This window comes from Lepidochelys olivacea (genome assembly GCF_965140295.1).
Source record: "Lepidochelys olivacea isolate rLepOli2 genome assembly, chromosome: 5".
Taxonomy (NCBI): domain Eukaryota; kingdom Metazoa; phylum Chordata; order Testudines; family Cheloniidae; genus Lepidochelys; species Lepidochelys olivacea.
The window spans coordinates 118,218,149-118,240,308 of NC_140415.1; positions in this window are offsets into that span (position 1 = coordinate 118,218,149).

Consider the following 22,160-nt stretch of genomic DNA (forward strand, 5'->3'; position numbering starts at 1 on the left):
TCAAGGAATCAATTTGGAAGCACTTAGAGGAGAGGAAAGCGATCAGGAACAGTCAGCACTGATTCACCAAGGGCAAGTCATGCCTGACTAATCTAATTGCCTTCTATGAGGAGATAACTGGCTCTGTGGATGAGGGGAAAGCGGTGGACGTGTTGTTCCTTGACTTTAGCAAAGCTTTTGACACGGTCTCCCACAGTATTCTTGCCAGCAAGTTAAAAGAGTATGGGCTGGATGAATGGACTATAAGGTGGATAGAAAGTTGGCTAGATTGTCGAGCTCAACGGGTAGTGTTCAATGGCTCCATGTCTAGTTGGCAGCCGGTATCAAGTGGAGTGCCCCAAGGGTCAGTCCTCGGGCCGGTTTTGTTCCATATCTTCATAAATGATCTGGAGGATGGTGTGGATTGCACCCTCAGCAAGTTTGCAGATGACACTGGGAGGAGAGGTAGATATGCTGGAGGGTAGGGATAGGATACAGAGGGCCCTAGACAAATTAGAGGACTGGGCCAAAAGAAATCTGATGAGGTTCAACAAGAACAAGTGCAGAGTCCTGCACTTAGGACGGAAGAATCCCATGCACCGCTACAGACTAGGGACCAAATGGCTCGGCAACAGTTCTGCAGAAAAGGACCTAGGGGTTACAGTGGACGAGAGTCAACAGTGTGCCCTTGTTGCCAATAAGGCCAATGGCATTTTGGGATGTATAAGTAGGGGGATTGCCAGCAGATCAAGGGATGTGATCGTTCCCCTCTATTCGACATTGGTGAGGCCTTATCTGGAGTACTGTGTCCAGTTTTGGGCCCCACACTACAAGAAGGATGTGGAAAAATTGGAAAACATCCAGCGGAGGGCAACAAAAATGATTAGGGGACTGGAACATATGAGTTATGAGGAGAGGCTGAGGGAACTGGGGATGTTTAATCTGCGGAAGAGAAGAATGAGGGGGGATTTGATAGCTGCTTTCAACTACCTGAAAGGGGGTTCCAAAGAGGATGCATCTAGACTGTTCTCAGTGGAAGCAGATGACAGAACAAGGAGTAATGGTCTCAAAGTGCAGTGGGGGGAGGTTTAGTTTGGATATTAGGAAAAACTTTTTCATGAGGAGAGTGGTGAAACACTGGAATGCGTTACCTAGGGAGGTGGTGGAATCTCCTTCCTTAGAAATTTTTAAGGTCAGACTTGACAATGATTCAGTTGGGGATTTGTCCTGCTTTGAACAGGGGGTTGGACTAGATGACCCCCTGAGGTCCCTTCCAACCCTGATATTCTATGATTCATTGTAATCCCAGGTTAGGAATCCTTGAACCCTGGTCCCAACCTGGGGCTCCTGTGTCTATTCTGCATTATGCAGACCTGAGTCCGACCACTCATACCCCAGACATCTTTGTGCCCTCCCAAAATATGGCTGCTTTAGCCCTTTGTTCATGGTGCAGTGTGGGAAAACTTGGCAGTCCATCAAACTTGACTGTCCAGAGGACAAAATGTCAGACTGGGATACTTTTGGTGGAGTACCAGAGCACAAGTCCCATGGGGTTGTGTCTACATTGCAAAGCAACAGGGCTTGAACCCTGAGCCTGGGTTAGCGCAATGTATGTATGTAGATAGAAGGTGGGTTAGGCTTGAGTCTGAGTTCAAACCTTGGGCTTACACTGCAGTACAGATATACCCTTAGACCTTAAAAAAAAAAAAACAAAAAAAAACAAAAAAACAGGGGTTGTTGAATGCAGAAGCTCTCTTTGATTTCGTAAAGAAAGAGTAAGGAGCAGGATCTCAGGCTGCGGAGAACTAGTGAAAAGGCATACAAAATAAAGATAAGGAGTACTTGTGGCACCTTAAAGACTAACCAATTTATTTGAGCATAAGCTTTCGTGAGCTACAGCTCACTTCATCGGATGCAACTGTATAAATAAATACAGTTAAATAAATAAAGATAAGAGAAAGAGGATAGTGAAAGGAAGTATGCAAGAGTTTATAATGGTTAGTCATCCTGTTATCTGGTCTGTCTGTTGTAACCACCTTTTGTATCTCATCTTATTCTTAGACTGTAAGCTATTAGGACAGAGACAATTTATTTTGTTACATGTGTGCACAGCACCTCGCACAATGGGGCTGGGACCTCAGGGCACTACTGCAATACAAATGATAATATTAACAGTTGGCAACCCTTTATTCAAAGTAAAAAGAAAGTCACAATTCCCCTTTATGTTTACTAAAAGAATAAAAAATGAGTCGACTATGAGAATGATCAGCCCATGTAATACAGCAAATGTATCGGACCACACAAACGTTGATGTTTTAGCTGCCACAAAGTTATTCTGGAAGTTTAACTTTCCTTGCTTTAGAATTGCAATGAAATTTTCAATGCCTCATGACTTCTACCTCTTGGGGTCATGCCCAACAGTTAAGAAACATAGTTGTAAGGTAATGGGTGCCCCGAAATCCCACTGGAGTTAATGGGAGGCAAGAACGCTCTGTACATTGCTGAGTTAGGTTCTGTTTCTTAAATGAAGCATTCAAGTAATTACATGGTGTCCTGGGGTTTTAAATGCACCACAAAAATACTGCCCCAAAAGGCTGAGAGTAAATTCAATGGACCCTCCCACCATTAATTGTTTCTTAATCTTAACAATCATACATTCTTAGAGGACATGCACTTCCCACAGACATGATATATACACATATTGCAAGCACTTCTACCCATACTCACAGTGGAAGACTATGTCAGATTTATTGTTCTATTTGCAGCTACTGTAGCTTCAGGAGGAGATTCCCCCTCCACCCCCACAACAAATATATTTTTTTTGTGGCAGCAAAATATTGAGTTACAAGAGCCCCTCTCTTTGGTCATATAGTTTCAGAGTAAGAACAATGGCTGCATTTCCTGCCTGCAAGGCTTATGCTTAAAATCTTCAAATTGGAAACTTAAAAAGGAAAAAAAAAAGTCACAAGCAGCGATGCAGATTTAAAAGACACTTACATTTTCCAGCAGGCATCTGCAGTGAGAATTGGCCTGGAAAGCTCATGAGAACATGCTCGCTCATAAGTATTTCCTGTTTCTGGCTGAGCCAGACATTGTACAGAACTAGATTTTCTTGCCAATAAACTTGTATCCTAGGCCAGAAACAAGAAATGCAGAATAGTTTTAAAATGAAAATTAAATTTAAAATACATGTTCAAATATTTTCATACCTTAAGCATTTGATTCAAGATTTAGCCAATAGTTCTGATCCATTCATTCATATTTTAGCCTAAGTGGCTTCCTCCTCCCTAGCTGTTGTCGCTGACTACAAGGAAATGATCTGTATTATAAAATGCTTACCAACATAAGTAGTAGTGCAACACAACTTCACTAGCCATGGATCACCTATTACAACCATATTTGCAGATACTGGAATCCCTGGTAATCTGCCACTGTGCCCATTGATTTAACGGAATTGCAGCGATGCAAAACTTGTTACACTGTTCACCGATATAAAATGGCAGACTGTAAAAGGAAAATTTGAAAGTAATGGTACGTTGGTTCTCACCAATATCTTTGGCAGCGACTATAATGATGAGAGTTAACTATGACATGAACACTTAGCAGCAGTATCAAAGCAAGTACAGATGAGCACATCTTATTGTATAGCCAGTGAATATAAATTAGTCAATATCATTGCTGCTAATCATTTTCTGTTCTGGCATTGCTTCTTCTACTATAGGATAGAGAAATACAAGCAAACACAAAGATATAGGAAAGTCTACATAAATATATTCACCAGGGGGATATAGATTCTAAGGAAGATTTATCATCTTCTATCCATACTGTGTCTGAACAATAAGGGATGGCCTGTGTGTCCTTACTGCTAACTTGTGGCATTATTAATTCACTAGGTATTCCCTGTAATAATGTTAATTATGATGAACTAATGCAGTGTTAATGTAGAAGATCACTGAAATTTAACAATTAAATAACATGCCATTATCTTCACATATTACTTTTACATCCTAATTAATTCATATCAGTGAACAAAGTCACAAGTCTTGCATTAATAGCCTGAGTCAGTGTCTCTGGAAGTCAATGAGAGTCTTTCCACTGACTTCCAAAAACATTGCATCAGGTCCAAAGATAATCCTGTGCAATGAGGACACAAAGTACTTTGGCATACAGACCCTTGAACTCGTCCAAGTTTAACCTGGATACTGTAAGCAAATGGACATAAAAGGAAACTAAAAAGCAGTATTCTGTTCTCTTTCATTTCCTCTTTGCATGTTACTGATATTTCTAGGCTCCCACCCAACTTCTTAGCAGGCAAGAAAAGGAGGAAAAGTATCAGGGACATCAGAAGTCAGAAAACAAGTTGAAAGGACTATAGCATCAGCAATGGCAAATTTATTTGCAGGGTTGGGTGTGTGTGTGTGTGTTTACTCTTACAGTACAATGACTAATGAGTACTGAACATCCCTATTGCAAGAGGGCCAGTCTTTCAGAGTATTTGATGACTAATATTAACAGATCTGAGATTTTCAAGATGCAAGGAGGAGGGGAAAAATCTAGCAGACAATATACCTCGCTGGTGGCGCAAGATCAGCAGAGGTGTTATCATGTAATCTTAAAATTCCCAGCAACCCCCTCCTGGCTAGCATTGAAAGATAGTAAAATTCCCATAAAGCTTTGCAAAAAAGTAATGCTAAGCACTATAATACAGAATTACTAGCAGACAGAAGTTAGACTGCTCATATCGTGAAAATCAATGACCTTTTTATGACCTGTCTTTGCAGCCTGCTTAAGGGGTTTTTTTGTGTTTGTGATTAGCTCCAACTAGTGGAGTAACAAATTATGAAGTGAGCTGTAGCTCACGAAAGCTTATGCTCAAATAAATTGGTTAGTCTCTAAGGTGCCACAAGTACTCCTTTTCTTTTTGCGAAGACAGACTAACAGGACTGCTACTCTGAAACCAAATTATAATGTAGTAATACAAACCACAAGAAAGGATTAACATTTAAAAAACGGTTGAAGGAGAAACAATATTAATTGTGGGTAAGGGTGGCTAGTGTAGACATAGCTCCAAAGTCCAAACCCATGTTTACAACACTTTCATGGTTGCTTTCTGCAAATGTTTAAAATGCTCAAGCTACTCGAACACATATACTTGAGGGTTTTTTCACTCAAACGCTCAACTATTTGCCAAACCCAAATCTTGAATTGGGTATTTGATAGTAAAATCCACAGTTTACACTATTACTTATAAAACCACCACAGTGTGAATCACAACTGTTGATATATTTAAAAATGATTGCAGTAGTTCATATCTCTAACTTATGCAACTCTTAGATAATTTGTTACATAAGTTTCAGCACAGATGTCAGAGTGTATACTCTATTATACATCAGAACGTTGGTTTAAGACAGCCTCCAACTTCTGTTACTCAATCAGAAAGTTTATCTACATCCTTTGTTAGTTCTGGGAAGGAGGCTGTCTTCTCAGATATCACTGGATTTTATTAAAGACAATAATTCACTAACATCTTCCTTCGTGGCAGTCAGTCCTATCTTTCTCCGTTGTACCATGCTTTGTTTACAAGGGGAACATTGGCCCAAGGAGAACCTCACAGTGGTTTGAGTCTTCTCTTTGGAAGCTTGCAATTAGGTGTTAATATCAGACCTGTGCTTCAGTGCAAGCAACAGGATTTGAGGATCTCCAGACACTTGTCAGTTGAGGTTTTGGAATCGCTAAGCCACTTATACTGACACATGTAAAGACCGCTTCAGTGGAGTTCTAGTGTTCAGTAGATGTCTTGCTAGCATGATGTAACTGGACTCCTTCTCTGCCATGATGTAGGTTTAGTATGTTACAAAATAGAGAAAAAGAAAGGAAGAAAGAGAAATGCGAGGGAAAACCTGTAAAGGTTCATGCCTTTTTCAGCACTCTGCAACCCTGCTGGTGGAATCTCCATGATGGGAGGGTGGGGGGGTGGAGTTGTGATGTTTTGGGGACCACAGTAAAGAGCTCTGTCACTGCTGGTCTTGTACCCTTGGGTAACTTTGTGCTATGCAGGTTTCATTCAGATCCCTGATAACAGTAACCTGCCCACTAGCACAAGGTCTCATTGTGACTCTCATGAGCTTAGTTACGCCTTGCAAGGTGACTCCAACAACCCTTCCAGTTCTGAATCTCCCCAAATCCATCCACTCCAAGTTCTTAACTATCAGGCACTGGACTTTTCCTCTCTGGTTCTTCACCCCTGAAGGCATGTACCCAGCCCCCAGCATACTTTGGCCCACATGCTCCACACCGTTCGCACCACAGGCACCTGCCTGGAGCAAAAATAAACCAAAAAATGAATAGAAAACCCACAGATTCACTGAGGAACTAGTAAGGAAAAGCAAACGTATACAAGTTACACAGAAAATAAACAAACATGCAACCTCAGGCTTTACACTTCCAAAATTAGATAAAATCCCTTTTCAAAAACAGGCTACCTATTGTCTCTGAACTGTTTCCCAGCACACTCTCTGCCATAAAGGGGATGCCACTTTTCCTGGACAGCACCCACCCAGTGACTCCCCCTCAGTTTCTGGATGGGCTTCAGTTGAAACCCGTCCTTTTTAAAAAGGGATCCTTTCCCCCCACTCTCTCTGACTATGGTGACTCATGGTTATGCAGATTAATACTTTCTGACTAGAATTTCCCCACTGTCTTCCCATTAACTCTAATGGGCCATCATTTATCTTTTTCTGGTTTGTAGAAGAAACTTCTAGGAGGTTGGAGCTAGTCTTTTTTGGTTAGGGAAAGAGATCTTCTCTGACTGCCCACTGCCCCGCTGAGAGATGAAGCTGAATGTTGCAGCACAAATTATGAGCACAATTTAATAAATTTATAATGACAGTCTGTATGCATACCTTGTAACTACAAAGTTTAGAACATTCCAAGCTTACATAAAATACCTTACTCTATATACTTTTATAGTCCAATAACATTGTATATAATTGTATACCCCAATGACATTGTATACAATTAGTTAATTTAGCTGCTTATCCTTTGAGGGTCAACCTCCATGTTCTCCCTTTCAGGTGTCTGGACCCTGATTATCACAGGAGAAAGGGTAATGCTTCTGTCCTATCTCTTCTGTCATATTACACTAAAGTGTATTTGCTGTTCAGTGAATGACTCCAAAATTTTGTTAACTGTTTGCATAGGGAGGAATTAGTCAGCTGAATTATTGATTGAGAATTATTTGCCCTGTTCATGACACACAAATCAGTTTTTAGCGTGCAAAAAAAGCAATTAAAAATAAAATAATCAGCAAGAGGCAAGTCACACCAATTGAATAATTATAACAAAAATGAAAAGTTTTTTTTTTCTTCCCAGGTTCTTAATCTGCCTGGCCCCTTCCAAGATGGATTGCCTACTACGATGGGGTGTTCACCCCACACAGTCAAGGAACGGGTTAAAAGCAGCCTTGGTTGCCCTCTGTGCAGCCCCCAATCAGAGAAGCTGCATGAAGCAACCAATCAGGCCTACATACAAGGGGGCTGCAGGGCAGAGCAGGAGCAGTTGTGTTCCTAGCAGGCTGCAGGAAATTGCAACCTTGGACAGAGCAGTTACTGGCAGGGACCAGGGGTGTGAGGAGCTCTTAGCTGGCTGCTGGGACTTATGGGGTGGAGGCCCTAGGAAGAGAGTGAAGAAGGTGCTGGGGCCACAGGGAAGTGGCCCAGGGAATTAAAGCAGCACGGGTGCAGCAGTTAAGGAGAGGCAGCTGGAGACTGCTAGCTACAGGTTCCCTGGGCCATGAACCAGAGTAGTGGGTGAGCCCAGGTTTTCCCGCCCCACCACCACCAGTGGGGAAATGGCTGAACTATAGAACTGGGAGATACTTCCCCCCAGAAGGATGAAAACACGGATGGCGGCTTGGCCAGAGGGCTGAGTCAGGAAAAGAACACTGCATTTCCTGGGCTGAGATGGGTCTGCAGGCAGAAAAGTTGGTGGGAGAGGCACCACCATGAGAGGGCACGCCCACTAGGAGAGGTAATCCGAGACAGCCAGCAGGAGGTGCCGCTCTGGTGGGTGAATCCCATCACACCTATTCAAAACCTTTTTTGCTGGTGTATGGAAGAACACAAACAAGCCCCCAGCATTCCAACGTGCTGGCTTATTTTCCCCTTTTTTTGGGGAGAAAAAAAGGGTTTTCTCCAGCTTTCTCTGAATCTCCCTATTCTGGATAAGGGTGCTCTCTGCCAGTAAGAGCAATAGGGATTTTCGTACACCACCTCCCTGAGACCACTTCCTCTACCTCACTGACCATGTCCCCTGCCACATAGATCTCATTCCTGGAATGGGGTAATACTGGTTCAGAATAATTTCCTTCTGTGACAGAGTGCTGAAAGATAGCAAGTGAGCCAGAATTCTGATCACGAAGGCACCAGTCAGGTCCCTCTGACAAGGCTGACCGGGGATGTGCAACCTAATTGACTGATCAGATTGGGAAGTTGGATGAACCAATTAGTCCACCAGCCTTAAGAGACAGGAAGGAAGTCCAGGATGGGGGGAGGAAGGGAGAGAGGATCTGGGCTCACTGAGCCCAGTGTGTTCAGAGATTTCAAGAAAGGGAGACCCTGTTCCTCTTAGTCCCTGTGAGCAAAAAAAAGGGGCTAAAGGCAGAGAAGCACTGTAAATAATTTGCTGCACAAGACTGTATTAATGTTGGCCATGGGAATTGTCATAAATATAAAGGGAAGGGTAAACCCCTTTGAAATCCCTCCTGGCCAGGGGAAAGCTCCTCTCACCTGTAAAGGGTTAAGAAGCTAAAGGTAACCTCGCTGGCACCTGACCAAAATGACCAATGAGGAGACAAGATACTTTCAAAAGCTGGGAGGAGGGAGAGAAACAAAGGGTCTGTGTGTCTGTCTATAGTCTGTCTTTGTCGGGGATAGACCAGGAATGGAGCCTTAGAACTTTTAGTAAGTAATCTAACTAGGTACGTGTTAGATTATGATTTCTTTAAATGGCTGAGAAAAGAACTGTGCTGAATAGAATACCTATTTCTGTCTGTGTATCTTTTTTGTAACTTAAGGTTTTGCCTAGAGGGGTTCTCTATGTTTTTGAATCTAATTACCCTGTAAGATATCTACCATCCTGATTTTACAGGGGGAATTTCTTTATTTCTATTTACTTCTATTTTTATTAAAAGTCTTCTTGTAAGAAAACTGAATGCTTTTTCATTGTTCTCAGATCCAAGGGTTTGGGTCTGTGGTCACCTATGCAAATTGGTGAGGCTTTTTACCAAACCTTGTCCAGGAAGTGGGGTGCAAGGTTTTGGGAAGTATTTTGGGGGGAAGGACGCGTCCAAACAGCTCTTCCCCAGTAACCAGTATTAGTTTGGTGGTGGTAGCGGCCAATCCAAGGACAACGGGTGGAATATTTTGTACCTTGGGGAAGTTTTGACCTAAGCTGGTAAAGATAAGCTTAGGAGGTTTTTCATGCAGGTCCCCACATCTGTACCCTAGAGTTCTGAGTGGGGGAGGAACCTTGACAGGAACGTAATGAAGCGGCCACTTACTGGACAGAATCTGAGAGGTTTCTGAGGTATCAGAGGATGGGGATGGATCTTGCCCCATTACACCTTCCTAAAACCTTAAAGAATCAGTACTCCCCACTTCAGGCTGCTTTTATAGCTACTGTGGTGATGAGTGCAGACTATTTCGACTAGATAAATACAACTGCAAGCCACACAAATAACCTTCTGTGATCACCCAACTTCCAGTGCAATTAAACTATTGCATACCATGACACCATATCATGCAATTAGAAGCAACGCTTAGCTGGTAATTATCCTGCGTTGCTTCTGGTGCATGATAAATATCACAGAACTCAGCTACCTTAAAATACTTTATTTTAGAGGAAATTTAGTATGGGGGGGGGGAGTGAAGGAGAGAGATGGGGGTGAGGGGAAAAGTTTCCCCAATAATGGATACCCATGAACAGTGAAAGTGTCCAAATGGACATCATGCTTGTAAATACATTAATCCCAAGGTGTTTTATCTGAACATACACCTACACAGAAGGTGAGATTGATGCCATTTTGGTTCATGGCTCAGTGCTGCAGATGACTGATTATGCTAGAGGTTGTGATTATGACATCCAAGCTGAAGAGCTAGGGGTAGGAGGGAGGGAAGGAAGGAAGAAAACTACAAGTATCAGCACCCCGTTGCCTGACACCTTTGCATAAGACAGTGAAAAATGCTCCCAGTAATCAGTGAAGTACAGACAGAGTGGCTGATTAAATTTCTTAGGCTTTTTTCAATCAGAAATCCTTCAGCGGGGGAGGAAATGATCCTGATTTCCTATGGCCCTTCTGCAATGATGCCTGTTCACATATAACCTACCCTGACTTCATCTTGCTGGAGGCACAATTTGGAGTGACATGCAGCAGCAGCAGGTCCAGAATCACAGGTGAGATTAATGAGATTGTTCTGCAGGGCTCACATTGCTTCTTGAGGTTTCCTTTTGATTTGTTCCAGTCTACAGGGCCATTCCTCTGTTTCTCATATGCCTGGATGAATTTTCTGGAAACATGCTAACTGCAGAGTTGACAGTCTGCTTCATGAACTCAGATATACTATTATCTCTATCACAGGCAACTCCTAGCTTGAATGTTGTTTCTTTTTCCATTGTAGTTTTAATCCCTGCACCACAAAAGGTGAAGGCCCTGCTTCTGCCAGCAGCATACATTATCCTCATTCTTGGATTCTCTCCAAATGCTTAAAACTCTTTTTTTCCTTCTTCCCAGTATTTTTTTATGTCTTCCTGTGAAGTTAGCACTTTGCCATCTGCTGCCTTGATGACACTGCAGTAGGGAATGAGTGCTTTGGATGAGGTTTTCTGAACCATGAGGAAAAGCATGTCTGCAGTCCCCTTCCTTGCTGTGCCACTTTAAATACACTGTGTTCTTTCTGCTGATGTATTACCGCCTATCTTCAATCACTAACTTGTGTCTCTTTCAATTCAGACCCTTGCATTTTAAGATCTATTCATATCATTATCCTTTCTCTACCAAGTCTATTGGCTCATATTCTCTTTACACATCAATGCTACTCTGCATTGTGTCTTTATCACATTTGTTGGGTCCAGGATGACATCTTTGTCTTCTGATAATTGTTCATTAAGTTTTGGATATACGAAGTGACTTCTGATTATTAATTATTGTTATTATTCTGCCCACCTCCTTGGGTTCAATTCCCTGCTCTTCCACAGATGTCCTTTGTGACCTTGAGCAAGTCACTTAATCTCCCTGTGCCTCAGTTCTCTAGCTGTAAAATGGGGATAAAAGTACACTGATTGCCTAGGACTGTTGTGAGGATACATTAAAGATTATGAGGGGCTTAGATACTATCATAGTAAGGGACATATTAACGCCCTTGAAAGATAGCTTTATGCTGGTGAAACACACTGATTTCAATAGTTATACTGATACGACAGAGTGGAGATTCGGGCTCTTGAATTTTACAAAAAAAGATACTATAATATGTAAGTACTATCAACTATCTAACAATAAACTAAAATACATCTGACAGTATTATTGGGAGCCATGATAGTGATTCTATAGTTAAGGTTGAAAATCATGTTCATCATTTAACTATCTCACCTGCCAGCCTTCTAAGACAGTTCCTTCTAGCCTGCAATATTTCCTAGTTAGTCTGAGGACAGAGGAGAATTGGTTGAAAGTCTAAATTATATCTTGTGTTCTGTGTATGAGTTTTGGGTCTTGCAAAGTTAGTGAGCTTTCCTTTCCAAAACCTAATGTCACCATTGCTTGCTCACTTCTAGCTCAGAAATAAATTGGTCTATGAATTTCAAAATTCTCTTATTCACTATATGCCAATGAAAACTCATCCAATTTTATGAATCCTGAACACCAATTTTTAAAGCTATCAAAAGACCAATTTTTAATGTGGAGAGAACCCGGAAGGCTCTTACTGGATGTTGCAAGTATGATCAGGCATCTAGTGAACATTGTTACCCCCTCTGACCTGATCAGTTAGTCAAATTCAGAGTGTTATGAATTGTTTGAGTTTGGAGGAGAAATAGATGATGGAATCAAGTATTTTCTTTGTAATCTTACTTGCAGAGATTAGAGAGAGAGTCCCGTTTCCCTGAACGCAGTAGATCAAGCAGCGGGAGACAGTACCTTCACTCGCTGTTCCACACCTGCCTTTCCAGCCAGCACTCTGTACCCCGAAGATTTCACTCTTAGCTCTCTTTCTGGGCCACGTTGCCAGTGCTTCTGTTCCCGTCTACTTAGCTTTCTCACTCCTTCTGTCTCCCTGTCCTGCTTGTTGCTCACAGGCACCCATCCCACCCAAAACAATATGCAGTCAAGCCCCTGCCCACACAGTTCAAATTCCTAAGTGGCCTTTGGTGCCTTTGTTTTGTCTGGAGATAGGGCCCTGCATTTGGGGTGGAGGCTGCCTAATGGTTTCAGCCACTGGATTACAATGGCTTCTTTGCATTTACCCTGAATGTAGTTACACCCAATTCACAACAAGGTTTAACCCAACCTATGGCCACATCTACACTTAAAATGCTACACGGGCACAGGACAGTGCTGCCACTTAGTGCTTGAGTGTCAAAACTTATAACAGCAATGGGAGGGGTTCTCCCATAGTTGTAGGTTATCCACCTTTCCAAGAGGCAATAGCTAGCTCTATGAAAGAATTCTTTGGTAGACCGAAAGCTGTCTACACAGGGAGTGAGGTCAGCTTCATTATATATATATCTCACGGGTGTGGATTTCACAGCCATCCGGGGTGTGGATTTTTCACACCCATGAGAGACTTAGCTGGGTCAAAGTATTTTCAGTGACCAGCCCTAAAACATTATGTCAGCCCCATTCCAGGTATAGTGGACTTGATTCTAATCTCTTTTATTAACTATAAAGCAGGAGTAACGCATTGGGAAAGCTGATTAGAAAAATGTCAGGACAAGAAAAAAAAAGTGTGATTTTCTTTTGAAAGTTTTTCATCAAAAGCTAGATTCTTTAAAAAAAAAAGTTAACCCTTGTGTGACGGTCTGGCACTGCAACGCCTCGCCACTCTTAAGTTCCCATGCCCGTTCCTTTAAGGGCATCCCAATGTGGCCCAATGGCCAGTTTCCCCATGCTAGCCCCTTGGTCGGGGTAGTGGGACCTAACGGTCTGAGTCCATATGGGCAGTACAGCCCAACGACCAGAGGCCATAGCCTTCTCCCTCTCAGGTGTATCCCAATGCCCAGAGCAGTAGGGGGACTGGGGCCCACCCTTTCCACCGGGTCCCGACCAGGGCTTGCCTATTGGTGGGGATCCGCCCACAACACGCCGAGGGTCGGTGCAGCTTTAACTCTGCTTGTCTCTAAAGTTCCCCTGGGTCACTTCCTACCCTCAGTGTCGTGTTCTCCACTCCAGAGGGGGTCCTCCATCCATCCCCTCCTGTTGAGACCTCCGTCTGGGCGGCCGGCTGCATCCCACTTGGCTGGCCCCTGGAGCGTTGGCTGTCCCTCCTCAGGAGCTGGAGATGTGCCGCCTCCTCCTCCGGTGGTCAGCCCAGACTGAGCACCTCTGCAGCCTTTTATATGTAGTCTCCAGTTGGAGCATGCCCAGCAGGGCTTTTGGGGCGGGGCTTTCTTCTGCCAGGAAGGAAGGGTTAACCCCTGCGGTACCAGTGTCAGCAGGGGTGAAAGTAAGTTAGAGGATTTACCGGAAAGCCGGAGTCCTGAGCAGGGGGCATGGCCTCGACCAGAAGAGGCAGGGCCTTAAATCCCCAGGCCCTTAAATCAAGATTTAAAGGGCCCGGGGCTCCAGCTGCAGTAGTGGCGGCTGGGAGCCCGGAGCTCTTTGAATCACCCCCGAGCTACCAGCTGCAGAGGCAGCTGGGAGCCCCGGAGCTGGGGGGTGATTTAAAGGGCCCAGGGCTCCAGCTGCCGCTACCACAGTGGAATCCCGGGCCCTTTCAATCACTGAGCTACCCCGGGACTCTGGCAGAGCTTTAAAAGGGCTTGAGGCTCCTCTGTGGTAGCGGCTGCCGGAGCCCCGAGCCCTTTAAATCCCCACCTGAGCCCTGCTGCCCGAGCCATGGGGTAGCGGCAATGGAGCTCTGGCAGGGAATTAAAGGGCCCCGGAGCTCCAGCTGCCACTACTGCCCCGGCCCTTTAAATCCCTTCCGGAGCCCCACCGCCGCTACCCCAGGGCTTTGGCAGCAGGGCTCAGGCAGGGATTTAAAGACCCGGGGCAGTAGCGGTGGCTGGAGCTCCAGGGCCCTTTAAATCCCCACCAGAGCCCTGCCTGCCAGGGCTTTAAATTGCCGTCTGGGAAAGCTGGTCCGGTACGGCGCACCGGCTCTTACCAGTATGCTGTACCAGGGCGTACCGGCTTACTTTCACCTCTGAGTGCGGGACCACTCTGCCCAGTCACACCTTGGTTAAAAAAATATCATGAAAAATATTTAATTTTTTTCCCACGGATATTTCAAAAATGTGAACACATTGGACCTATTGTGTTGAACAGTGTTATAATATTATAGAAGCCGGTCCCTCTGAGTGTCACCAGAGCCTTTATAAAAACTTTGCTGGCATCCTGCTGAATATTATAAACTGGTGTAGGATGTGTGTGTGTTGAACTTTGTAAATGTCACCAACATGTCAGCGGTGTTCATAAGAAATGACAGACATTATCCTCAGGCACATAGAAAACATTATAAATGTCAGTGGCATATCGGCCATGTTTCTTAGCACTATTACCGTAGACAAAAGAACTCTTCATGGTTATAAATGCTGCTGATAAAGTAATATTAATTTCAAGGGCTTGCCTTCACTGCAGTGTGTGATTCCTCTCAAATTAACTCCTCTCGAGTTCGCCTCCCATTGGCGCAATGGGATGCGCAGGGTGACAGGTACTCAGTGCTACTAGCACAGAGTCCCCACTTCGTTGCTTTCTCAAGCATCAGCAGCACTTGAGTTTCCACTCACACCACCTGACAAGTCAGCTCACAAAAGTTCAAAGCCCAACTTAAAACCAAGCTAAAATTGAGCTGTGGGAGCCCAGGAGTCAGGTTACCGGCAACACTTCAATGATGTAGGTCAAGCTAATACTGCAGTGAAAACAAGCCCGAAGTGGTTTGAGCCCTTCATTATACCACTCACTGCCCTTGTACGTAGAGGAGAATTGCTGGTGACTATCATTGTCAATGGTATACTGGCAGCACCTTTAAGCATCCAGTAATTATAGCCTTGCCAGTACGTGCAACTCTGGCTATCCTGGACAAATGAACTCTTGGAAGTACTGATAAGGTGTCCTCGATTTCTGTAAGCGGTATGAGTCAAATCACTGACAGAAGGACCATCCATATAGTTTTGGCGGCTATCCATATGCTAGGGGTGTTTGTAGGTGGTGTGAACCATTAGCAGCCCTGCAGGCTTTCCAGCATTATTGGCAGCTGCTGTGGACTTTTAAGAATGTTACTCACTCAGTTGTTACAAGCACCAGTGATCTCCCAGTGTGGCAGCTAAAGGCTGTGAACCCTGATGTATATTACTCAAGAGTTACAAGGTCTACCACTTTGCAGCTGTTCATTGTGACAGCCACAAACCATGAAGTGTGTCATGAAAGATGGTTATTAGTGGAGCTTGCAACCTTCATAGACTCTGAAAGTAATGAATAATAAAGCCATAAACCCAGAATTATTGGGTTACAACAAGCTGCACCAGGGTAACGTTCTCTGCTGCCCTTTAAGCTAGTATCTGCTCTGAGATCAGTACAACACTTCTAACTTTTGGGAAACTCCATGAGCTTCCAAATGGTGCTTTTAATATCCACGAAGATTGGGAGATTACCTTCCATGCTCATGGAAGCTGGGCTCATGACTACTTAAGTCATATGGGGCTTGATAGGGAACAGTTAAAATCTACTTCCCTACCCATATTTTTTCCTTCACTGAAGTGTGCCCAACCAGGCTATTCCACCTTATATTCCAAGCACAGAAATGCTTCTATTATTTTAAAAATCTCTCTCTCTCTAGCTTCCCAATCTAGTACCAGCAAGTGGAATCATCCAGAGAACACATTACCTCTCTAACTCCCCAACCAACTGCCCAGCTGAGAAGGAAAAATAGAAATTCTGATGAATAAATAATACAAAAGAAGATTAGCCATCTCCAAGCAGGAAACTATTTTATTATACAAAACAGAAATGTAGGCGTACAGCAAAAGCATGATCCCAGTGTGAGAGAAATGTGACTCTGAAAGCCAATCTTTATGCCACCTGGCAAAGGGAGCACTCAACACACTGTTGTCAGAATATTTAGCCAAACAGTGTCTTGTAAGGTCTCATAGGTAAACTGGTTACACTCTGGTCATGAAAACCACCAGAAAAAGAAATGGCAGGCAGAAATCAACACAAAAGCTGAGAGAGAGTAGGCACATGCACACCCAAAAGGAGGCACTCAGCGCTCAACACTTGATGTGAGTGGCCCCTACTACAAAGTCATTAATACAAATTGTCAATCTCACATTTCAAAATATACAAAGTAAATATCCTAAAATTGTACCTGTTTACACTACTTATTCTCTAATCCATTTGTAACCAGCCTAATGTCAAAATCCAGTGAGTTAGGCTTTTGACTCAGGGAGCATTTTTTTCTCTCTTTGCCCATCTATATATTTTGATTATTATTGATGGGAATACTTCTTGTCTGTGTGCATATGTGTATTCAATGAAATGAACATTTACCTATTTAAAAAACCAAATCCTTCCAAGCCTAACTATTATCTAATCTGTTAGGGAAAGGGCACTAATTAGGAGCTGCATTCCTGTATTTGTAGAAAGATAATAAAAGGTCAGGAAGGGGTGGTTCTTGTGAAATGGTCATGGAGAATAAGATGTAAAAGGTACCATAGTAATATCTGGCTTTGAAGAAGAATTTGGACAGGTTTGATTCTGCAACTTAAATTTCTGTTTCTGTTGCAGTTTGTAGGCATCAGGTGTTGATGGAAAATTTTCTGCCTGACTGAGGCATAAAATTTGGTGCTATATCATTATGTTGAAATGGGATTTTTTAAAATAATGTTTTAAAAGGAGTTATACATGCGGCCTTAATTCTAAGATTTTTTTCCTTGGGAATTTGCTTTGAAGAGAAATGTACATAGTAATCATGTTAGCGTATGTGTGCCAGTCTTTATAAACTCTCTCTGAAGTCAGTGGCGTTTTAAACTAATGTCAGTGCTATGATTCAGGGCTTATAATATACCTGATGTAATTCCTATGGTGAAAATAGAGCCAATTGAAATTTAGAAATTCTGTTCCATTAAATTAATTTTATTTCTTTAATTAAAAAAAAGCAAAAGTTACCACAAAATTAAATTTAAAAAAATCACTTTGATCAATACATGATCGCAATTTTGACTTTTAAAATAAAAATATAAATTTAAATATTAAAAAGTAAAGGTTAGTAATTAAACTATAAAATAAAAATGGTGACTGGTATTGTAATTGGTAAGTATTCTGGCCATTGATAGTTTAGTTGGGAGAATATAAAAAAAAAATTAAAAAAAAAGGAATGAAAAGTCCTACTGAAACATCATATTACAATAAGGTCTGAATTGAACATTTTGACTTTAACAAAACAATTCATTTTGGGGTCATATTGTTTCTTTAAAACAATACATTCATGTCAAATTTTTCTTTCGAATTGGTATATCTGTAAGTGAAGAACTTTTCTCCATCAAATGTTCCATGATCCATTACAACTGGGTTACTGCTCCTCATCTTGCAAGTACAGAGGGTCATCTTCATCTACTACTATAAAACTTCTCTTCAGTGTTGTGATGCACTACCAACTGGTGAGATTGTGTGTGCTCACTGGCACTTACTAACTAATGTGTCATCTCCACTCAAAGCTGGAGAGGACCAAGTTGAGAAGAATGTTGAGAAGAAATCAGAGAGGTAGGTTGGGACAGACTTCTGTCAGACCTTTAAGGTAGGTACAAGGAGGTAAATGGCATGGAAAATTTTGGGCAGTACAATAATTCCAGAAATATATGCTGAGTTACTGCTGTTAGTACATAATAGTAAGGAACTGGGGAATCCACACAAAAGCCAGGCTTCTCCTGACACCAAGATGTGATTAAAAAGTCAATGCAGAATTTGAAATGCCAAAAGAAAACCAAACAAAGCCAATGATGGCAGCAAGAAAAATAATACAACATGTTTAGATTTGTAAAACTATTCAAGGATAACCCAGAATGACTGAAGTGAGATACAACACAACTGAAGTCAATGGAAAGACTCCCATTGACTTCTGTGGCCTTTGGATCAGGCACTTCCAACAAAGGGATAAATCAAGGATGGGATCAATCAAGGAAACCAAAAGTCATACAATAGCATTATTAATGAAAGGAGGCATGATCTACACATATACAGGAGTGGAAGCAGGAACGCCAGCATTCTAATGTCAGCTCTGCTACTGATTGTCTTTGTGGCTTAGGCAAGTCATTTAACTGCTTCAATTTCCTCATCTGTGAAATGGGGATTACTGTACTTCAATCACAGGGCTGAACTACTGAAAAACATTATTTTTTAAAGCCAAAGAAGTAGGGGCTCCAGTGGTCACCATCCCTTGGAAATGTATAGACGTCAGGTATGTTTGCATTTCATTTTGTGGTTGCCCGATGCTTGGTATTAATGATAGAAATCTCCCTCTGTGAAAACAATAGTGCTCTGTTTAAGGGTGCACAATGAAGTTTGGATAAAACCAGAAACTGAAGTTCATGCTAAATTGAACCTTCTTTTCCATTTAAAAAAAAAAAAAAAAAAGGATCAACCCTCACTTATCCGCAGTTCCCAGGTTTTGTGCTACTAGGAGCAGCAAGTACGAGAAAGCTCATGATAAAGCCTGTTTCCACCAGATTTCAAAGTTCATTTTATATCCCCATACCCTGGATTAATGTAAACAACCAAATTTCTCCCTGGTGTTACTCAGATGAATTAAGTCGGGGGAGAATTTAATATTTAGGTCCTAATCAAACTCCAATTTTTTTTCTTATTTCAGCCATAGTCAACGTTGTCTCAAGAAGAACAAACATGTAAGGGTAGGGGCCACCTTTGGAACATTTAAAAAAAAAGAAAGAAAGAAAAAGTTCAGCAATTTGTTTTTATCCGATTGGCAATAAAATGCCATGGCCGGCCTTCAAGTCATTCATCTCCAAGTAAGGAATGTTTTTCTCTTGGCAGTGAGGGCGGGAGTGGCAGAGGGGAGGGTGAAGATCTTTAGTGCATGCAGGTACGGTCTTATGAGACTGATTCATACAGGTCTCTCTTTCATTAACTCAGACTACTTTAGCTCAATAAAAGTAATACCTTAGTCTGTGTATTTAAAAAATATTGTGCATTACTTTTATTATACAAAGGTTAATCAAATGTCATGGCTCAGGGCACACTGATCACCACAAGGATCAGGAAGGGTTTCCCCCACATCTTCGGGTATGTCGACACGGTAGCTCCTAGCATGAGTCTGTCTGCCCATGCCAGCAAGGCTCTAGCTAGCATGCTAAACACAGGAGTGTGGACTCTGTGGCTCAGGCTGAAGCTTGGGCTTTCCAGCCTAAGGGGTCAGGGTGGACTTGAGAGCCTGACCTGCACCCTGAGCCATAATATCACACTGCTTTTTTGTGGGGGTGGGAGAAGCGTGGATAGGCAGACTTGTGCTAGTGGGCTAGAGCCAACTTCCAGCTGCAGTTTAGGCATACCATTTATGTATAGCATTGCTAGTTACATTGTTTTCATCCTCCTACAGTCAGATATTCGCCACAGGTGTCACAACCTCAGGGGTTCCCCTGGGGAAGGCAGATCAGCACTGCATGTTGCTAATGCTGTTGCAAGCATCGCAAAGCATTTTGGGGAGGGTCAAAGGTGTGAGTGAAGAGTCAAAGATTCTTTTACGGGCTGCAAGAGGCCAAAGGGAGATGAAGAAGAGAGCAGAGAACAGGCTAACTCAACATTTCAGCTAGCTCAGTCAGAAGATAAGACGCTGGCCCCAGCAGCCCAAGGACACTGCTCACAGCCAAGAAAGACAGGGGTTTGAGGCTTTCCCAAGCAGCCGTGAGAAAGAAAAACCCAACTGCACAGACCTGCAAGGCAGCGAGGCCAGCAAAGAAGAAAACAAGGTCTAAGACTGCAGAGATTTAAAACACTGGCGAGACAGCAAGAGGGGGAGCCAAGCCTTGCATCTCTGGAGACAGGGTGTTTTGAGAAAACTGAATACACCATGGAAAGCCGGTTTGGACTGGTACAGAGGGCACCAGGAGCAGAGGTCCCTGAATGAAGCACACCCTCCTTCCCCCTGCACGGGAGCCTGGGACTTAAAACCCTCCTGAGAGCTGGAGCAACTTGGAGATCATAGTGGATCCTCAGATGACCTGGGCCCAGGACAGCACTCCTGTCCACACTTTCCCCCCGCTTCTTCTATTACACCCAGGCTTGGCCAGTTTTGGGTAGGGCGTATGAGTATATGAAAATGCATTAGGGCTTGGGGCACTAACGCTTTCTTTCTTCCCCTGAGTGACGTGGGGGCATTCCCAGCATGCTCTGATGTTATTATTTTATCAATAAAGCTTTAAAATTTAGACACTTGGTGTGTTACGTTATCTCCTCCCTTAATGATCCCATGGCCTCAGACTGATCACCTGATGCTTCAGGCAGATTGGTAACAAAAATCTGCCACACAGGCAGAGGCAAGTCAGGCTTGATAGACCAGTAATAGTATTATTAATGAAGTATCAAACTGTATTATCTGCTGTTCCTATTACCAATCACCGACACTTTTTCAGGGTGCCCAGGCTTGTGAGTCACCTTGTAACCTGCCTGCCTTCAGCGAGAGAGAGAGAGAGAGAGACACACACACTGACTTGCTTGTGCTTAACTGGGTGTCAGCTACCTGACACGATCAGCCTGTTACAATCTTCTCTCAGCTAGGTCAGCCCTTACTTGGCTTTGCAGGTTAACAATAGGTGCACCCCAATCCCTGAATCCACTTTGAAGTGTTCCCCTGTAGAACCCAACCTCTGTAATGGGACACTCAGAAATTACAAAGATAAACTGTCCCCAAAGGAACAGTACACACACTAGTCTGTTTGATTCAACTGAGCATCTCAACTCCAATTTAATAACACAGCACTGATATTTATATTGAAATTTTATCATGAAAACAATTGTAAGATTATTATCAAAGACTAAAATTTAAGAGATAGCGAGTAAGGACACCAAGGGGGAACAGAAATGCTTATCTATAGAACAAGTATAACATGTTTCTTAGAGTCTAAACTTTAAGAGGCTAAAATAATAGTATTTAGTGCTGCCTCAGTGCAGGGGACTGGATTAGATGACCTATCAAGGTCTCTTCCTGTCCTATATTTCTGCGAGTTGATGAAAATCCTTCTATATGGTAGTTTGTCACCTGAAGAAATCTTCCAGCATCATCAACCAGCATAGCTGGGATTCCCCTTTCATGAATGAAAAAAGTGCTGTCCTTTTTGCTTCCTCAGTGAAGGATAAATATGTATCAATTTGCCTTCTTAGAACCCATGTTTTGTTGTTTTTTCCCCTCAGAGTCAGGATGACTCAGTGGCTTATTCCTGTCACATACAAACAGGTTTCCATTGTGCTGGCTTACAATGCTTATGTTACATCTGAACATATATCCTCTGTCTGGTCAAAACCTGCTTGACAATCCTGCTTTGACACAGGCTTTAAAACATTTCCCAGTATACATACACAACTCCTTAAATATCATCTGTACACACATCTCACAAAGATTATGAAGATCAGTAGGACACATGCTTTTATTAAATAACTTACTTGACCCTCTTTGGATAAATACTACACTCAGTGCATTGCTTTCATAGTATCAGGCTTGTCAGGGGCTAATGTTACAGAACAGAGAACCCTTTACCAGCTGGCATTGAGATGTTCTTATGGTCACACTCTTATCTTCTGTATGAAAACAGGACCAGATCATTAGCTGAAGTAAATATGCATAGGTCTGTTGAAGTTAATGGGGTTGCATTAATTTACACCATCTTAGGATATGACCCTCCATTTTTATATTTAAAGTATGTCCATTTAACATTTCAGATCAACATGGAGCATAACAATGTTAACT